Raw genomic sequence first — 22,403 nt, forward strand, 5'->3', positions numbered from 1 at the left:
TCATCACCCCCACTCTCACATTTGGTGGTACTGCAATTCCCCACCCTCACAACTAGCGGAAGATCTGTATTCACCCACACCATCACAGATATATACGCTAGTAAATTATGCTTGTAATTATAGAAGTTAAAAATACCTAATTGATTTATATTTATACAACATGGCTTCCAAGGAAAAATATGCTATTTTGACGATAGAAACGTTGATTGCATTATAAAGCTAAATTTTCTGTTTGTTATTTTCATTAGGTTCCAACACTTTTAACAAATTTCATATGATAAGAGAACATAATCAGATCTAGAAATAAAGTCAAGTTTTGTCTGAGAAAAGTAGGTCATGTAAAAATTAGATCTAATTAGTTTAAAACAAAAACATGTAGGCCCTTCAATAAATAATTGAGGGTTTTTTTTTACCTAAGTATTTCAGGCCTTAAATATTTCAGAAACATCTTTTGTTTCTTGCAATGGAATAGGTTGATTTAGAATATAATTTAATCAAAAGAATATTTGGCTTAAGTTTATGGTTGAGAAATTTAGAAAGGCCCCCTGTCAAAATTTGAACGGAGAGTACGTGAGTTTATACAAAATATTACCAATAATATTATGTGCCTAGGTGGTCGAGACGACAGCGCTCTAGTCACCCTGTCAAATGGAATGAGAACGAAACTCTGTCATTGTTCATTTTTTATTTTAATTTTCCTACACAGAAAGTTCATAGTGTGCTACAACGCACGCAAAGGTTCTATTTCTTTATTATTTTATCGTTAGCTTTCATTTATTCATTTTTTTTATTCATATGAGACAAGAGCTCAGAAAATATTATAATTTGTTTTTTAAAGACTAAATTTCTTTTTAATTGTATATAGTAGAGTTGCCTTTGGGACCTGACGGGACACGAGGCAAGTGAAGTAGAGTTGACCTGCTTCTGTGACCTCAGTATATGAAGGGATAGTGATCAGCAGCATGCTCCGTCGAAATCTGTTTTTAAAAGACAAAAACAAGTTGACTGAGGTGTGAAGTCTTTTTATATCTGGGGGCTTGAGGGGGGGGGGGCTATGGGGAAGGGGAAGGGGGAAGTGGGAAAGAAAACAATCGTGAAACAAGCGTGACGTCATTTATGAATGACCCCCCCTCCCCACTCACATTTATCAAAAGATTATGGGTGGTTTGGTAAATTATTATAAAAATAAGATTTAACTATTGATTTTGCTTCATTGTGGAGGTTTAATCCAGATATCTTGTAAAAAGATAATCCAGATAAATCTTGTGTTCAGTTAATCCCGAGAAGTTGGTGTTTGTTCAGATGATTCAGATAATTTTTGTGGTCAGATAATTTAGATGTCTTATTGATAGATAATTCAGATAATTCTTGTGGTCAGATAATTCAGATGTCTTATGGTCAGATAATTCAGATGTCTTTTGGTCAGATAATCCGATAAGTTTTGTGTTAAGACATTTAAAAATGAGAAAGCTCACTACAGATACTCGATGGTGTTTAATTAACGTCTACTAATTAATTACTTTAAACTTACGATTACCAATATATATCACGGACAAATATTTTTTCAACAAAATGTGTTTCTTTTTTTGTAAACCTACTTAATTAAGCATCCCAAATGAATAGATTCCGAATAAAGTCAGGCAATATGTTGACTTTTGTAAAGTCATGTAATATTTAGGTACAAGTTAAATATTTTAGTTACAAAAAATGAAGGCATCCAAATACCTGTATAAAAAAATTGTGAGGTTGCCAAATCAAATCTAGCATTAGGTTCTGTAACTCACCTGAGGAAGCACCTTGATGTGGGGGGGGGGGGATAAGGGATGTGTAGGGATGTATGGTCATATGGGGAGTTGTTTGGATTATGTAAGGATGTATGTTAAAGAGGTGCTGGAAAGTATGTTGTAGGAGGCGGTGTATGGGTAATCATATGGGATGTGTAGATTGTGTGGTGATACATATGGGACATGTAGATTGTGTGGTGATACATATGGGGTATGTAGATAGTGTGGTGATACATATGGGGTATGTAGATTGTGTGGTGATACATATGGGGTATGTAGATTGTGTGGTGATACACATGGGGTATGTAGATAGTGTGGTGATACATATGGGATATGTAGATTGTGTGGTGATACACATGGGGTATGTAGATTGTGTGGGGATACACATGGGGTATGTAGATTGTGTGGTGATACATATGGGGTATGTAGATTGTGTGGTGATACATATGGGATATGTAGATTATGTGGTGATACATATGGAAAAATGTAATTTCTGTGGTGCTACATATGGGCTATTTAAAGCACGGCAGGTGAACCAAATCACTTTTATTTGTAGCCTCACAGCTAAAATGTGTAGTGTAAAAAAGGGGCAGGTCATCTTATCTGTACATGCAGTGCTAATTGGTAATAATCGTGGGGTTAACTCCCCTGCAAACATCCTGTAGCCTCCCCGATAGAGCGCGTGACGCGAACGGCCCACTATTCGCGGCTGGGAAACACGTAGAGAACACGACTGGAGCGATACAGGAGCTGGGCTAAAAATAGACGACCGTAAGGTGGCGTCAATTTCTGGGTCAGGAATGTCTGTCATGGGGTCAGGCAGGTCTGTCATGGGGTCAGGTCATGGGGTCAGGTAGGTCTGTCATGTGGTCAGGCAGGTCTGTCATGTGGTCAGGCAGGTCTGTCATGTGGTCAGGTAGGTCTGTCATGGGGTCAGGTAGGTCTGTCATGGGGTCAGGTAGGTCTGTCATGTGGTCAGGTAGGTCTGTCATGGGGTCAGGAATGTCTGTCATGGGGTCAGGCAGGTCTGTCATGGGGTCAGGCAGGTCTGTCTTGTGGTCAGGTAGGTCTGTCATGGGGTCAGGTAGGTCTGTCATGGGGTCAGGCAGGTCTGTCATGTGGTCAGGCAGGTCTGTCATGTGGTCAGGTAGGTCTGTCATGTGGTCAGGTAGGTCTGTCATGGGGTCAGGTAGGTCTGTCATGTGGTCAGGTAGGTCTATCATGGGGTCAGGTCATGGGGTCATGTATGTCTGTCATGGGGTCAGGCAGGTCTGTCATGGGGTCAGGTAGGTCTGTCATGGGGTCATGTAGGTCTGTCATGGGGTCAGGTAGGTCTGTCATGGGGTCAGATAGGTCTGTCATGTGGTCAGGTTGGTCTATCCTGGGGTCAGGTCATGGGGTCATGTATGTCTGTCATGTGGTCAGGTAGGTCTGTCATGGGGTCAGGTAGGTCTGTCATGGGGTCATGCAGGTCTGTCATGGGTTCAGACAGTTCTGTCATGGGGTCAGGCAGGTCTGTCATGGGGTCAGGTAGGTCTGTCATCGGGTCAGGTAGGTCTGTCATGGGGTCAGGTAGGTCTGTCATGGGGTCATGTAGGTCTGTCATGTGGTCAGGTTGGTCTATCGTGGGGTCAGGTCATGGGGTCATGTCTGTCATGTGGTCATGCAGGTCTGTCATGGGGTCATGTAGGTCTGTCATGTGGTCAGGTTGGTCTATCGTGGGGTCAGGTCATGGGGTCAGGTAGGTCTGTCATCGGGTCATGCAGGTCAGTCATGGGGTCATGTAGGTCTGTCATGTGGTCAGGTAGGTCTGTCATGGGGTCAGGTAGGTCTGTCATGGGATCAGATAGGTCTGTCATGGGGTCATGTAGGTCTGTCATGTGGTCAGGTAGGTCTGTCATGTGGTCAGGTAGGTCTGTCATGGGGTCAGGTAGGTGTGTCATGGGGTCAGATAGGTCTGTCATGGGGTCAGGTAGGTCTGTCATGGGGTCAGGCAGGTCTGTCATGGGGTCATGTAGGTCTGTCATGGGGTCAGGCAGGTCTGTCATGGGGTCATGTATGTCTGTCATGTGGTCAGGTAGGTCTGTCATGTGGTCAGGTAGGTCTGTCATGGGGTCAGGTAGGTCTGTCATGGGGTCAGGCAGGTCTGTCATGGGGTCATGTAGGTCTGTCATGGGGTCAGGCAGGTCTGTCATGGGGTCAGGTAGGTCTGTCATGGGGTCATGTAGGTCTGTCATGGTGTCAGGTCATGGGGTCAGGTAGGTCTGTCATGGGGTCAGGTAGGTCTGTCATGGGGTCAGGTAGGTCTGTCATGGGGTCAGGTAGATCTGTCATGGGGTCAGGTAGGTCTGTCATGGGGGCAGGCAGGTCTGTCATGGGGTCATGTAGGTCTGTCATGGGGTCAGGCAGGTCTGTCATGGGGTCATGTATGTCTGTCATGTGGTCAGGTAGGTCTGTCATGTGGTCAGGTAGGTCTGTCATGGGGTCAGGTAGGTCTGTCATGGGGTCAGGTAGGTCTGTCATGGGGTCAGATAGGTCTGTCATGGGGTCATGTAGGTCTGTCATGTGGTCAGGTAGGTCTGTCATGTGGTCAGGTAGGTCTGTCATGGGGTCATGTAGGTCTGTCATGGGGTCAGGTAGGTCTGTCATGTGGTCAGGTAGGTCTGTCATGGGGTCATGTAGGTCTGTCATGGGGTCAGGCAGGTCTGTCATGGGGTCAGGTAGGTCTGTCATGGGGTCATGTAGGTCTGTCATGGTGTCAGGTCATGGAGTCAGGTAGGTCTGTCATGGGGTCAGGTAGGTCTGTCATGGGGTCAGGCAGGTCTGTCATGGGGTCATGTAGGTCTGTCATGGGGTCAGGCAGGTCTGTCATGGGGTCATGTATGTCTGTCATGGGGTCAGGTAGGTCTGTCATGGGGTCAGGTCATGGGGTCAGGTAGGTCTGTCATGGGGTCAGGTAGGTCTGTCATGGTGTCAGACAGGTCTGTCATGGGGTCAGGTAGGTCTGTCATGGGGTCAGGTCATGGGGTCAGGTAGGTCTGTCATGGGGTCAGGCAGGTCTGTCATGGGGTCCGGTAGGTCTGTCATGGGGTCAGGTAGGTCTGTCATGGGGTCAGGTCATGGGGTCAGGTAGGTCTGTAATGGGGTCTGGTCATGGGGTCAGGTAGTTCTGTCATGGGGTCAGGTCATGGGGTCATGTAGGTCTGTCATGGGGTCAGGTAGGTCTGTCAAGGGGTCTGGTCATGGTGTAACGTCCCCTATCTATCAGCCAGATAGAAGGTGAACGTCCCCGGATTCTTTTTTGGGGTCATATGCAAATGCCTTACGGCCTAAATGGATGAACACTAACACAACGACACACTAGGGCTCGAACTCGATGTCTAGGGAAAACTAGTGATACTATTGTAATTAACACTCGTCCAATCTACATACGACCTTTAATAAGCGAACACAGTTGTGGCAGAACACAAGGTTAAACTAGATAAAATATTTAATGTATAAAATATCAAAACCCAACTTACAGAGTGTAGGAAAAAACACTATCACAGATTTCTACACTGCCTAAAAGAATAGCCACAGGCCACACAACACTGCTATAACTTCAAGAATTACTTGGCGACAAGTAATATTATATTAGAAGACTAAATCAACTTAAGAAAGCGTAGCACACACAGGACTTAAGTTCTCTCACGTTCAAATGGTCAGAGTCTATAGCCGGACAATATGGACGGCTGCCTGATCAAGGTAAAACTGCCACGTGTGGCGAGTGTGCGGTGCAATTAAAGACTTCTGCCACAGGGGAGATTATCCTCAACTCATGTAGCCATTGGTTGGGATAGTCACCTGACCAGAATCATTCAATCAGATCTTAATGGAAAATTTCTATGTCTTAGACCCCTTAATAAGTCAGTGGAAAAACCCCAGGAGTTACACAATCATTCCATATAAGGTATTATACAATGTCAAAATAAAAATAGAACCTGACTCGACCTAAGTAGGTCACAATGGGGTCAGGTAGTTCTGTCATGGGGTCAGGTCATGGGGTCAGGTAGGTCTGTCATCGGGTCAGGCAGGTCTGTCAAGGGGTCTGGTCATGGGGTCAGGTAGTTCTGTCATGGGGTCAGGTCATGGGGTCAGGTAGGTCTGTCATGGGGTCAGGCAGGTCTGTCATGGGGTCATGTAGGTCTGTCATGGGGTCAGGCAGGTCTGTCATGGGGTCATGTATGTCTGTCATGGGGTCATGTAGGTCTGTCATGTGGTCAGGTAGGTCTGTCATGGGGTCAGGTAGGTCTGTCATGGGGTCAGGTAGGTCTGTCATGGGGTCAGATAGGTCTGTCATGGGGTCAGGTAGGTCTGTCATGGGGTCAGGCAGGTCTGTCATGGGGTCATGTAGGTCTGTCATGGGGTCAGGCAGGTCTGTCATGGGGTCATGTATGTCTGTCATGTGGTCAGGTTGGTCTGTCATGTGGTCAGGTAGGTCTGTCATGGGGTCAGGTAGGTCTGTCATGGGGTCAGGTAGGTCTGTCATGGGGTCAGATAGGTCTGTCATGGGGTCATGTAGGTCTGTCATGTGGTCAGGTAGGTCTGTCATGTGGTCAGGTAGGTCTGTCATGGGGTCAGGTAGGTCTGTCATGGGGTCAGGTAGGTCTGTCATGGGGTCAGGCAGGTCTGTCATGGGGTCATGTAGGTCTGTCATGGGGTCAGGCAGGTCTGTCATGGGGTCAGGTAGGTCTGTCATGGGGTCATGTAGGTCTGTCATGGTGTCAGGTCATGGGGTCAGGTAGGTCTGTCATGGGGTCAGGTAGGTCTGTCATGGGGTCAGGTAGGTCTGTCATGGGGTCAGGTAGATCTATCATGTGGTCAGGTAGGTCTGTCATGGGGGCAGACAAGTCTGTCATGGGGTCAGGTAGGTCTGTCATGGGGTCAGGTCATGGGGTCAGGTAGGTCTGTCATGGGGTCAGGTAGGTCTGTCATGGTGTCAGACAGGTCTGTCATGGGGTCAGGTAGGTCTGTCATGGGGTCAGGTCATGGGGTCAGGTAGGTCTGTCATGGGGTCAGGCAGGTCTGTCATGGGGTCCGGTAGGTCTGTCATGGGGTCAGGTAGGTCTGTCATGGGGTCAGGTCATGGGGTCAGGCAGGTCTGTAATGGGGTCTGGTCATGGGGTCAGGTAGTTCTGTCATGGGGTCAGGTCATGGGGTCATGTAGGTCTGTCATGGGGTCAGGTAGGTCTGTCAAGGGGTCTGGTCATGGGGTCAGGTAGTTCTGTCATGGGGTCAGGTCATGGGGTCAGGTAGGTCTGTCATGGGGTCAGGTAGGTCTGTCAAGGGGTCTGGTCATGGGGTCAGGTAGTTCTGTCATGGGGTCAGGTCATGGGGTCAGGTAGGTCTGTCATGGGGTCAGGTAGGTCTGTCATGGGGTCAGGTAGGTCTGTCATGGGGTCAGGTAGGTCTGTCATGTGGTCAGGTAGGTCTGTCATGTGGTCAGGTAGGTCTGTCATGGGATCAGGTAGGTCTGTCATGGGGTCATGTCATGGGGTCAGGCAGGTCTGTCATGGGGTCATGTAGGTCTGTCATGGGGTCATGCAGGTCTTTTATGTGGGTTCGACCCTCAAGTTCCGAGAAAGAAATTCTTGTCCTGAGTGATTTGGTTGCATGGCATTTTGTTCAGTTACTTCCCAAACTCTGGAACCTTAAAAAAAAATTTGAAATTGGTCATTAACAATTATGTTTAACATTACACTATATAAGTCGTTGAGTTCACTTGATGCGTGATGTGTTGGAGAAATAATGAGATTAATGTGTAGGGAAATAATGAGGTGTAATTTGTAGGAGAAATACTCAGATGTAATTTGTAGGGGAAATAATGATGTGCAATGTGTAGGGGAAATAATGCAGATGTTTAGAAGTCTGTCAAGTTGTCTTGAATTCTACCATTGTAAGAAATTTCTCCTCTCTAGTGTCAGCCAGTATAAAACATGTAGAACAAAACAAAATTTAATTTGCCAAAATTTTTAATTTAATATTTAAAATTACAAAAGTTTGTAGCCCTTAAACTTTTTTAAAAAACATTTTTGCAATGAAAACTTTTACTATTATAAATAGTAAAAGTCTGCTTACCATTGTGTTACTAGATTAAGGAATTGTCAGAAAAATTGCTATAGATTTTTATTTTAATTTTAAAACCTTGATTCATCAATAAATTACACATTTACATTTCCAGATTTTTATTTTATTTAATTTTTTTAGGGTTATTTTAATTTAATTTAGACGTTTTGTATTAGATCTATGTAAGAGTAAATGGATGAAAGTAGGCTACATGTGAGAAAGAAATATTACTATTGTAAATCTGTATCAGTCCTCACAAGCGGATGATGAAAACTGTAATACTAAATGTACATTTCAAGTCTGAGGTGGGGAAAAACAAAACAGAAAAAAACCATACTTTTAACTTTTTGGCTTTTAATAAATTAATTACTAATTTAAAAAAAAAAAATAAAGATTTTATTTTAATAATTATCGGTTAAAAACGCTCGTTTGGTCGCTGTCAATCTGCAAAAACTTCTCTACTTCAATTGTTTTCTGTCCTGGAGGGGGGGGGGGGGTTGGACGGGTGTGTAACATAGGGCTCTAAGTGTTTCACTCTACCCCTGATGTGTGGAGGGGTGTGTAACATAGGGCTCTAAGTGTGGAGGGGTGTGTAACATAGGGCTCTAAATGTGTGGAGGGGTGTGTAACATAGGGCTCTAAATGTGTGGAGGGGTGTGTAACATAGGGCTCTAAATGTGTGGAGGGGTGTGTAACATAGGGCTCTAAGTGTGGAGGGGTGTGTAACATAGGGCTCTATGTGTGGACGGGTGTGTAACATAGGGCTCTAAATGTGTGGAGGGGTGTGTAACATAGGGCTCTAAATGTGTGGAGGGGTGTGTAACATAGGGCTCTAAATGTGTGGAGGGGTGTGTAACATAGGGCTCTAAGTGTGGAGGGGTGTGTAACATAGGGCTCTATGTGTGGAGGGGTGTGTAACATAGGGCTCTAAATGTGTGGAGGGGTGTGTAACATAGGGCTCTAAGTGTGGACGGGTGTGTAACATAGGGCTCTATGTGTGGAGGGGTGTGTAACATAGGGCTCTAAGTGTGGAGGGGTGTGTAACATAGGGCTCTATGTGTGGAGGGGTGTGTAACATAGGGCTCTAAGTGTTTCACTCTACCCATGATGTGTGGAGGGGTGTGTAACATAGGGCTCTATGTGTGGAGGGGTGTGTAACATAGGGCTCTAAGTGTTTCACTCTACCCATGATGTGTGGAGGGGTGTGTAACATAGGGCTCTAAGTGTGGACGGGTGTGTAACATAGGGCTCTATGTGTGGAGGGGTGTGTAACATAGGGCTCTAATTGTTTTACTCTACCCCTGATGTGTGGAGGGGTGTGTAACATAGGGCTCTATGTGTGGAGGGGTGTGTAACATAGGGCTCTAATTGTTTTACTCTACCCCTGATGTGTGGAGGGGTGTGTAACATAGGGCTCTATGTGTGGAGGGGTGTGTAACATAGGGCTCTAAGTGTTTCACTCTACCCATGATGTGTGGAGGGGTGTGTAACATAGGGCTCTATGTGTGGAGGGGTGTGTAACATAGTGCTCTAAGTGTTTCACTCTACCCATGATGTGTGGAGGGGTGTGTAACATAGGGCTCTATGTGTGGAGGGGTGTGTAACATAGGGCTCTATGTGTGGACGGGTGTGTAACATAGGGCTCTAAATGTGTGGCGGGGTGTGTAACATAGGGCTCTATGTGTGGAGGGGTGTGTAACATAGGGCTCTCAGTGTTTCACTCTACCCTAATTAGTAATTTAATTCACTCATTAGCAGTCTAGTATTAATTATCAAGTCAACTTTAAAATTGATTTTGCTGTATACTTGCGCCTGAATGAAATTTAATAGTCTTTTTTATATTGGTATTAGAAAGGGAAGGAAGGGGTAGGTATTCGTATTAGTACTAGAAAGGGAAGGGGGTAGGTATTCGAGGATTGTTGTGGTGGCAAGTAACCTGTCCTCCATCTCAACAAAAAACAATGCGAGTCTGGGGAACCGACGTTTAGAATATTCGAGAACTAAATTTTACAACTTGGACTCAACTCTCTAGCCACCAACCCACCAACTGTATCTCCTGCACCAACCTCCTGCACCAACCTCCTGCACCAACCTCCTGCACCAACCTCCTGCACCAACCTCCTGCACCAACCTCCTGCACCAACCTCCTGCACCAACCTCCTGCACCAACCTACCAACTGTATCTCCTATACCAACCTCCTGCACCAACATCTTGCACCAATCCACCAACTGTATCTCCTATACCAACCACTAGGTCTAGGTCAAATTTGAAACGTCTGTTTTTTTTCTGTGGATCACGAAAACATTCAAATTTTATAACTCCGTCTATATGAAACGTGTGGTGTCGTTAGTTACGACCTACGAAAGCTGGGCGCGAACTATATGTATATATATGTATAATACATACATATATATATATATATATATATATATATATATATATATGTATTATATATATATGTTTTATATATATATATATATATAAATATATATAAATATATATATATATATATATATATATATATATATATATATATATATATATATATATATATATATATATATATATATATATATATATATATGTGTGTATTATATATATATGTATTATATATATATATATAAATATATATAAATATATATATATATATATATATATATATATATATATATATATATATATATATATATATATATATATATATATATATACGCCCGATGTTGTTTTACTTACTGATCAGTGTCTCGACATTTCGGGTCGAGGAATTTAATTTTTTGTTAAATGGCGCAATCAATAGGCCTGTTGGTCGGCTGCTACCTGAAGCCAGAGCAGCAGACTGTTGGCACTAGGCCCGCACGACCCTGTGGTGCAGGCAATATGGAGGCGCGCGGGGGAGGCGGGGGAGGAGGGCACGGAGTGGAAGGAAGAGAAGGACGAGTATTGATTTCCGGTTTCCGAACGGAAAAAGTTCCGCGTTTGTTTGACCGAATTTTCTCAGCACACAGTTTTATTTTATCTACCGACACTCTCCATCAACATATTCCCCTAAAAAGCTCCCCCAACACACCACACCAACACAACACACCAATACACCACACCAACACACCACACCAACACACCACACCAACACACCACACCAACACACCACACCAACACACCACACCAACACACCACACCAACACACCACACCAATACACCACACCAACACACCACACCAACACACTACACCACACCAACACACCACACCAACACACCACACCAACACACCACACCAACACACCACACTAACACACCACACCAGCACACCACACCAACACACTACACCACACCAACACACCACACCAACACACCACACCAACACACCACACCAACACAACACACCAACACACCACACCAACACAACACACCAACACACTTCACCAACACACCACACCAACACACTACACCACACCAACACACCACACCAACACACCACACCAACACAACACACCAACACACTAACACACCAACACACTAACACACCAAAACACTAACACACCACACCAACATAATCCTCTATTACTTTGTAAGAAAACTCCACCGATAACAACACCAATATACTTCACCAATGCTCTACCAACATACTCCACCCATATACTCCACCAATATACTCCACCAACATACTCCACCAATATACTCCACCAACATACTCCACCAATATACTCCACCAACTTACTCCACCAATATACTCCACCAACTTACTCCACCAATATACTCCACCAACATACTCCACCAATATACTCCACCAACATACTCCACCAATATACTCCACCAACACACTCCACCAACATACTCCACCAATATACTCCACCAATATACTCCACCAATATACTCCACCAATACCCCTACAACATACTCCACCAACATACTCCACCAACATAATCCACCAACATACTCCACCAACATACTCCACCAATATACTCCACCAATATACTCCACCAACACACTCCACCAACACACTCTACCAATACCCCTACAACATAATCCACCAATACCCCTACAACATAATCCACCGTCCACTCACCGCTGACCATGATAAATCTGTCCTGCAGATTTTATGGGGTTAAGATGATGACCTACTTACAGTTGGCGAAAGAGTCTATTTTTAAAACTGCAGCACACACTATCTAAACTACAGCAACACACCAACCAATACAAACGATTATCCAAGATAAAAGTCATAAATTAGATTTTTTTTTTAATATGATGAGGGAAAAATTTTAATCTAAGAATCAAACGGCCAAACATGTAATTATTCAAAGTAAAAAGAAGGATAAATTAGATTATCTAAAACACTGAAATTGAAAAAAAAAATCGATGTACAAATTCACCTGGGTACAAAAATATTTCTGAATAGCAGCCAAAAATATCCAGGTATGAATGGCTTGGCGTCTGGTTATACCTACGTATGAATGGATAGACATCATGTTATACCTACGTATGAATGGATAGACATCATGTTATACCTACGTATGAATGGATAGACATCATGTTATACCTACGTATGAATGGATAGACGTCATGTTATACCTACGTATGAATGGATAGACGTCATGTTATACCTACGTATGAATGGATAGACGTCATGTTATACCTACGTATGAATGGATAGACGTCATGTTATACATACGTATGAATGGATAGACGTCATGTTATACATACGTATGAATGGATAGACGTCATGTTATACATACGTATGAATGGATAGACGTCATGTTATACCTACGTATGAATGGATAGACATCATGTTATACCTACGTATGAATGGATAGACGTCATGTTATACCTACGTATGAATGCATAGTCTGCTGAACGTGACGACACACAATTAGGCGGGTAGGTCGAACTCTTGTCTGCAAGTAAAAGTGTACCGTCGCTTGTGGTACTACTGATGTAAATTTACAATTCTAGTCGTACAACCAAGAGGATCACACGTCTGTAAACTATACATGTCTAAATAAATACATCACAACAACTACAAGTTTATATTCTATGAAAACATTTGCCCACCAAAAATGTTTACTTACTAAAAAAGTCCGTTGCGAGTTGTTTTTTCTCTAGATATGTATGGTACACATGTCGTATGTATGGTATACATGTTGCATGTATGGTGTACATGTTGCATTTATGGTATACATGTCGCGTGTATGGTATACATGTCGCATGTATGGTATACATGTCGCATGTATGGTATACATGTCGCTAGTTTTATCGTGGTATTACAGGGCATAGAAGCTTAGATAAACCATTAACTTAGATGAACCAGGGATATATATGAAACTGGAGCTTAGCTGTCCAGTGGCTTATATGAAACCAGGAAGTCACATAGACTCGGAGCTTACATTGATCCTAACAGCTAACCAGAGCTACCTCGGAACATATATGGAGCTTATAACGATCTGAGAATTACAAGGACATGGAGCTTAAATTAAACCGGAGCTTACATGAAACCGGAGCTAACACAGAGCTTATATGAGCAAACGTTTTTAAAATGTCAACAGTGAACAAAACCACGCGAACCCCAGGGAGAGGATGTGGGTCATACAGGGAGGGGATCGATAGTGGCGAGTGGATCGATCAATTCTCGGGGTAGATGTGTTTTGTTGGGATGGTAGATGTATTTTGTTGGGTTAGTAGGTGTGTTTTGTTGGGATGGTAGATGTGTTTTGTTGGGTTAGAAGGTGTGTTTTGTTGGGATGGTAGATGTGTTTTGTTGGGATGGTAGGTGTTTTGTTGGGATGGTAGTTGTGTTTTGTTGGGGTGGTAGGTGTGTTTTGTTGGGATGGTAGATGTGTTTTGTTGGGATGGTAGATGTGTTTTTTTGGGTTGGTAGATGTGTTTTGTTGGGATGGTAGGTATGTTTTGTTGGGATGGTAGATGTGTTTTAATGGGTTGGTAGTTGTGTTTTGTTGGGATGGTAGTTGTGTTTTGTTGGGGTGGTAGGTGTGTTTTGTTGGGATGGTAGATGTGTTTTGTTGGGATGGTAGATGTATTTTGTTGGGTTAGTAGGTGTGTTTTGTTGGGATGGTAGATGTGTTTTGTTGGGTTTGTAGATGTGTTTTGTTGGGTTGGTAGATGTGTTTTGTTGGGATGGTAGGTGTTTTGTTGGGATGGTAGTTGTGTTTTGTTGGGGTGGTAGGTGTGTTTTGTTGGGATGGTAGATGTGTTTTGTTGGGATGGTAGATGTATTTTGTTGGGTTAGTAGGTGTGTTTTGTTGGGATGGTAGATGTATTTTGTTGGGTTTGTAGATGTGTTTTGTTGGGATGGTAGGTGTTTTGTTGGGATGGTAGTTGTGTTTTGTTGGGGTGGTAGGTGTGTTTTGTTGGGATGGTAGATGTGTTTTTTTGGGTTGGTAGATGTGTTTTGTTGGGATGGTAGGTATGTTTTGTTGGGATGGTAGATGTGTTTTAATGGGTTGGTAGTTGTGTTTTGTTGGGATGGTAGTTGTGTTTTGTTGGGGTGGTAGGTGTGTTTTGTTGGGATGGTAGATGTGTTTTGTTGGGATGGTAGATGTTTTATTTTGGGTTGGTAGATGTGTTTTGTTGGGATGGTAGGTATGTTTTGTTGGGATGGTAGATGTGTTTTAATGGGTTGGTAGTTGTGTTTTGTTGGGATGGTAGTTGTGTTTTGTTGGGGTGGTAGGTGTGTTTTGTTGGGATGGTAGATGTGTTTTGTTGGGATGGTAGATGTATTTTGTTGGGTTAGTAGGTGTGTTTTGTTGGGATGGTAGATGTGTTTTGTTGGGTTTGTAGATGTGTTTTGTTGGGTTGGTAGATGTGTTTTGTTGGGATGGTAGGTGTTTTGTTGGGATGGTAGTTGTGTTTTGTTGGGGTGGTAGGTGTGTTTTGTTGGGATGGTAGATGTGTTTTGTTGGGATGGTAGATGTATTTTGTTGGGTTAGTAGGTGTGTTTTGTTGGGATGGTAGATGTATTTTGTTGGGTTTGTAGATGTGTTTTGTTGGGTTGGTAGATGTGTTTTGTTGGGATGGTAGGTGTTTTGTTGGGATGGTAGTTGTGTTTTGTTGGGGTGGTAGGTGTGTTTTGTTGGGATGGTAGATGTGTTTTTTTGGGTTGGTAGATGTGTTTTGTTGGGATGGTAGGTATGTTTTGTTGGGATGGTAGATGTGTTTTAATGGGTTGGTAGTTGTGTTTTGTTGGGATGGTAGTTGTGTTTTGTTGGGGTGGTAGGTGTGTTTTGTTGGGATGGTAGATGTGTTTTGTTGGGATGGTAGATGTGTTTTGTTGGGATGGTAGATGTGTTTTGTTGGGATGGTAGATGTGTTTTGTTGGGTTTGTAGATGTGTTTTGTTGGGTTGGTAGATGTGTTTTGTTGGGTTGGTAGATGTGTTTTGTTGGGTTGGTAGATGTGTTTTGTTGGTTTGGTAGATGTGTTTTGTTGGGATGGTAGATGTGTTTTGTTGGGATGGTAGATGTGTTTTGTTGGGATGGTAGATGTGTTTTGTTTGGATGGTAGGTGTGTTTTGTTGGGATAATAGATCTGTTTTCTACCAATGGTAGATGTGTGTTCTTTCATAATGACGGCTGATAATTAACCTAATTAAACCCATCAGTAATTACCCAAGCCAGAGCAGCAGTAATTGAATTACCTAATGACTATTTCTTGATTAACACACAAGATAGACAAACGCAACACCTTGCCTGTTTTACTTTCTCGTGCACGCAGTAGGGGGGGGGGGACTTTTGTGATCCTGCACAAAATGGAAACAAGTTCTAAGAACTTAGCCTGTATTTTGTTTCCTCCAAAGATCGAGCGGTTTTGTCACAAACTTTCTTCGCCCGATTCCACTGAAAGTGTCATGTCAACACTCAATGTACCAATGTACGAGTCAGTTTATGGGAGATCACTCCCGCGTTATTTAAATCCAGTTTATGGGAGATCACTCTCGCTTTATTAAATCTCCCAATAATGATGATTGGACAAAACGATAATAAAATGTGTGGACACACATCGTTCTGGGTTCTGATGTTTAAATGTGGGGTGGGGCGGTCAGTGTGGGTTTTTTATGTGGTAGGGGTTTTTATGTGGTAGGGGTTTTTATGTGGTAGGGGTTTTTATGTGGTAGGGGTTTTTTATGTGGTAGGGGTTTTTATGTGGTAGGGGTTTTTATGTGGTAGGGGTTTTTATGTGGTAGGGGTTTTTTATGTGGCAGGGGTTTTTATGTGGCAGGGGTTTTTATGTGGTATGGGTTTTTATGTGGTAGGGGTTTTTATGTGGTAGGGGTTTTTATGTGGTAGGGGTTTTTATGTGGTAGGGGTTTTTATGTGGTAGGGGTTTTTATGTGGTAGGGGTTTTTATGGGGTAGGGGTTTTTATGGGGTAGGGGTTTTTATGTGGTAGGGGTTTTATGTGGTAGGGGTTTTTGTCATCTGTGCCAAAAAAAAAACCCCGGCTATAACGATGGTATCAGTTAATTATTGATTTAACCATGTGCACGGGAGTGGCGGTTGGTAATTAACCTAATTAAACCAGTCATTAATTACACGACACGTGACAGCGGTAATTGAATTATGTATTTAGATCTTCTGCCGAAACATCGACATTTGATTATAATACTTTTTTGGACTTTTTCGGGTCGAAATGAAATTTAGTTTTGACCTTTTTTTTTCTAGTTTAACTTTAAACGTAACAATATCAAGGTAGAGAACTGTGTAGATTTATGAACACTGGAACTATTTTCTGGGTTACCTGCCTTACATATTTTTCATAATGGTGGCTTGGGTATCATAAAAACGTTAAATGTAGGTCATATTTTACTGAAGCGCCTTATGTCAATATGTTATTCAGATCCTGAAAGTTGAACTTGACGTTTCTAAACGTCAATTGAACTTGACGTTTCTAGACGTCAGTTGAACTTGACGTTTGTAGACGTCACATGAACCAGACGTTACGTGCGAATGGTGGGACCAAAACGTCATACATTTCACTCTGACACAAAACTTTATCTTCCGTCGCTTTGAGGTTTAACATGACGTCATGTATGCTATACCCATACAGAGGCGTAGCAAGGGGGGGGGGCGGGGGTGCGGACCGCACCGGGTGACACCATTTGGGGGGGGGGGGTGACACCAAGGCAAAAAATAGCATAATATATAGAGAAAAGTTTGAGGGGGGGGGATGTAAATCGAAAGTTTGAAGGGGGGGGGGGTGCAAATCGAAAATTGAAAGTTTGTCCCCTGGAAGGGTCGCTACGTCTCAGGAGGGGGGGGAACACCATAAAGTGCCGCACCGGGTGACACCCGACCTCGCTACGTCACTGTACCCATATCAAGCCCATCAGTGAAACCAAGCCCAGACCTTGACGTCAGTGTGAGACGTCTGTGTAAGTGTGTACTACGTCATATACGTCTTGTTTCAGTTTTAATTTTTGACGCAACCTATCTTTTGTATTCGACGCGATCTATTTTTTTTCTCTTTTTATTTTTTGTTATGTTTTGTTTTTAGATTTGAAAATTGTTTCAAATTCTAATCTTTAGGAAAAATGTTTATCTTTTAACGAAGTGACGTACAGCCTCTGTTGTAGGCCTCAGGTTTTAGGCTCTTGTCGATCACTAACGTGGAATCATAACCCATAGGTCACGATGGCAAAGTGAGGGGTAATTGGTCGACTTTGTTGATGACGTCAGAATGACAAAATAATAAACTTTGTTGAAGAGTATCAGTAAATGTTAAAACTGTGAACACGGTAGATCCAGTTAAAATGATTGAAAGAAACCAATTGAGATCTGGCACCGCCATAAAACCAACTCTGGCACACCGAAGATATCAAGACAGTTGTGCCGGAATATTTGGGCGGCTTGAAATCCTAGACACCAGGTTCAAGGTCGACTTTCACAACAAGACGGCCGACAAGATCTCACGATATTGACATTTTTACAGCGTCATATTTTATACGGGGTGCCTGCTAGTCAGCTGTTGTGTACAGTAGTTGTGTACAGTGGTTGTGTACGTGTGTACAGCCTGTCTGGTGCGTGCATGCTTCCAGCAGTCACTGTTGTGTACAGCTGTTGTGTACGTGTGTACAGCCTGTCTGGTGCGTGCATGCTTCCAGCAGTCAAGCTTAACGATCCAACAATCTCACCCACGGACAAGTCTATTATAGATCATCAAACCCTCGTTTATCTCCCGCTTGTATTGATGCAACCCCCCCCCCTCTCCTTCTGTCTCCCTCTTTAATTCAAACAACTCTACGACCCCCCCCCCTCTTTCTCCCTATCTCTTATTATCCCCAGCCCGAACCACGCCAGCCCACCCCTCCCCTGGGGTTTAACTCAACCAACTTCTTTCTTTCTGTTGTGTTAGGAAACTGCAATAAACACATTTATTTTTACAATGTCTCACCTCACTTGTGTCACCTCCCCTGTATCACCACCTCCTGCCTCAGTCGACTCACATAACGAATGTGTACAAGATGTCTCACACATAACGTCTTCATGACGTCTCACATGTGTACACCCGCCTACTTTGACGCTGTGTGACGTCATAAAAGACAGCAAACAAATTTTAAAACTTAAAAATTGATTTTTTTCCCTGCCTAGACGCTGTTCTGCGTCATAGCTGGTTGATATAACAACAACAACAGCTGGCTCGTAGCCGTGTTGACGTCATAGCTGGTTGATAGTATAACAACAACAGCTGGCTTGTAGCCGTGTTGACGTCATAGCTGGTTGATATACAACAACAGCCGTGGCCTGAAAATATTTAATAGACAGTCGGACTGTAGCCCTTTGTGACTTTCCACCTAGTTTGCAGTTTCGCAACTAACAGAGTTCGCATTATAGAGTCCGGGAGATCTAACAACCAGAGGCGTAGCTAGGGGGGGGGCGGGGGGGGGGGGGGGGGCGGCCGCCCCGGGCGCCGACCCTATGGGGGCGCCAAAAGGGGTGGGAAAACTTTTTTAAAGCTGATTTTATGCTGCAGTTTTGAATTATAAACTGTCTAAGTTAAGAAATGTAATGGCAACACGCATTTACATACTGATTTAACTGTTTTCTATCTTGATTTCTTAATGTAAAACATATACTCTTAAGAAACAGTGACCGGCAAAACCGCTTTGAAGCTTTTCCTAGATGGGGGGGGGGGGCGCTTTTTCGACTTAAAACGGAAGAATTTACACTAGATTGTTGAGTCGATAAACGTTACCACTATTAAAAGAAACCAATTGTATTAAAACGTATTGTACGATTGTTGAACTGTAAAATACGTTAGTGACTTTTATCAAGATGGTGCAGGGGGCGCTTTTAGGCTAAATAAAATAGCAAAATTACACAGGATTCTGAGTAAACAACCTTTAGCTCTCAGAAACAAACGAATTGTACTGTGCATTGTATAATTGTGTAACATTTTTTTTAAAAAAAGTTAGTTACGTTAAAAACCGCTCTACAAACTTTGTCCAAGATGGTTGTGATGAGTGTGTGTGGGGGTGGGGGGGGGCCGCTTTTTTCGCTAACAAAAATCGCAAGTATTTGTACTGGATTGGTGAGTAGATAACTCTCTTAACACTTAGTTAAGAAACCAAGTGTATTAACGCGTAATGTACAATTTCAATAGCCAGTTTTGTTTAAAAAAAAAAGACGCGACTAGTTCTTTGTAAGATTCTTACGATTCTCTCAACTTCAACGTGAGAGATCAGATACTTTTGATCAGTGTTTCTTCCAGACTTTTTTCTCCGGGGGGGGGGGGGGGCACTTGAAATCTTCGGGGGTAGGGGGAGGCGGTAAACTTTCTTCGGGGGGGGGGGGCGGACACTGTTAAAAGTATATATTTTCTATATATAAATTATATAAATTTCATTTCGTTCGGGGGGGCGTAAAAATTTTTTTTTAAAGTTTTAAGGAATGAAAATCATACAATGTAATTATTAAACCTTGTCCGGACTGTAGCATACACGCTTACACACACGCTTACACACACAAATACACTCTTACCCACACACAAGCTTATATATAAACACACTATCACACACACATAATTATACACACACACACATATATATATATATATATATATATATATATATATATATATATATATATATATATATATATATATATATATATATATATATATATATATATATATATATAAGCGGGGGGGGGGGGGGCGCCAAATTGAAAGTTCGCCCCGGGCGCCGGGAAGGGTCGCTACGCCTCTGCTAACAACGGTACTAGAGACCCTTGCCCGAAATATTCCCTCAAACAATCGGCCTTAAAGCCGGTATTTATGCTGAAAAGTCAGCACAATTTAACACTTATGTGATCGCGGGTATTTTGTAACTATGAAAGTTATAAAACTCAATTAGAGACGTTTTTATAAAGGTGGCGTCTGGTTATGCAGATTAAAAGTAGGACGGGAGGGAGGGGGAGACGCTCAGATATCTGATGGTGTGGGGCGGGATGGGAAATATTGAATGTTGATGAAACAATGTAAATCGTGATGTTGTGTCTATTTGTGTCTCTAGTCACGTGATAATTGACCTGGATTCATGTACTCACCACAAGTCTTTGTGTGCAAATGTTCTGTTGTGTCAGGGGCGTATCCACGTATTAAGGCGACACAGGGGCGTATCCACGTATTTATACGTCACAGGGGCGTATCCAAGTATTTACATGACACAGGGGCGTATCCACGTATTTAGGCGACACAGCGGCGATTCCACGTATTAAGGCGACAGGGCAGTGGAGAGATAGACATGAATAATATTTTTTAAATACAAAATATGTTTTGAAATATTTTGTTAAGATACTACTATAAGTAAAAATAATAAAACCCGCAATGCAAGTAATACTCCAGCATCCACTACTGTTCACATACTACAACATCCACCACTGTTCACATACTACAACATCCACCACTGTTCACATACTACAACATCCACCCACTACTGCTCACATACTACAACATCTACCACTGTTCACATACTACAACATCCACCACTGTTCACATACTACAACATCCACCACTGTCCACATACTACAACATCCACCACTGTTCACATACTACAACATCCACCACTGTTCACATACTACAACATCCACCCACCACTGCTCACATACTACAACATCCACCACTGTCCACATACTACAACATCCACCCACTACTGCTCACATACTACAACATCCACCACTGTTCACATACTACAACATCCACCCACTACTGCTCACATACTACAACATCCACCACTGTTCACATACTACAACATCCACCGTTGTTCACATACTACAACATCCACCACTGTTCACATACTACAACATCCACCCACTACTGCTCACATACTACAACATCTACCACTGTTCACATACTACAACATCCACCCACCACTGCTCACATACTACAACATCTACCACTGTTCACATACTACAACATCCACCCACCACTGTTCACATACTACAACATCCACCCACTACTGCTCACATACTACAACATCCACCCACCACTGTTCACATACTACAACATCCACCCACTACTGCTCACATACTACAACATCCACCACTGTTCACATACTACAACATCCACCCACTACTGCTCACATACTACAACATCCACCACTGTTCACATACTACAACACCCACCACTGCTCACATACTACAACATCCACCACTGCTCACATACTACAACACCCACCACTGCTCACATACTACAACATCCACCACTGCTCACATACTACAACATCCACTACTGCTCACATACTACAATATCTACCACTGTTCACATACTACAACATCCACCCACTACTGCTCACATACTACAACATCCACCACTGTTCACATACTACAACATCCACCCACTACTGCTCACATACTACAACATCTACCACTGTTCACATACTACAACATCCACCCACCACTGTTCACATACTACAACATCCACCCACTACTGCTCACATACTACAACATCTACCACTGTTCACATACTACAACATCCACCCACTACTGCTCACATACTACAACACCCACTACTGCTCACATACTACAACACCCACTACTGCTCACATACTACAACATCAACCACTGTTCACATACTACAACATCCACCCACTACTGCTCACATACTACAACATCAACCACTGTTCACATACTACAACATCTACCACTGTCCACATCTAAAACAAAACGCAGCTCTGATTCGCGCTAGAGTATATTCTATTTTACCAGCTGCCATAAATTTCTAGAAAAGTCTATTTAAAGTCTATTTAAAAATTGCTGCTTTTTTGTTTTTTAATGTCATTATCTATTTGCTAGTTTGCCTTTATTTTTTTCAAATTTATAACAAAGATATTCAGAAGCAGAAATTAGGGAATTAATTATAATATTTTACGACCTTGATATTCGTTCGATAATATTAAAAATGATATTTTTTAGCCCTTTAAGGGGATATTGATCTGGCCAAACCGTGGCTTCGATCTAGGGTAGTCGGAGAACAAACAGATCCCATGATCAATTTTTGCTCCATTCCA

The 22,403-nt window shown here is 42.8% G+C and overlaps 1 protein-coding gene across 1 annotated transcript in view; it reads left to right on the plus strand.

The window, feature by feature from the left end:
* Positions 1-22,403, plus strand: part of LOC131940568 (regulator of G-protein signaling rgs-2) — a 104,534-nt gene that overhangs the window by 8,469 nt on the left and 73,662 nt on the right. The gene's annotated exons all lie outside the window — the stretch shown is intronic.

The sequence above is a fragment of the Physella acuta genome, unplaced genomic scaffold, assembly GCF_028476545.2.
Source record: "Physella acuta isolate Inbredline_101_S28 unplaced genomic scaffold, ASM2847654v3 ptg000322l, whole genome shotgun sequence".
Classification (NCBI taxonomy): Eukaryota; Metazoa; Mollusca; class Gastropoda; family Physidae; genus Physella; species Physella acuta.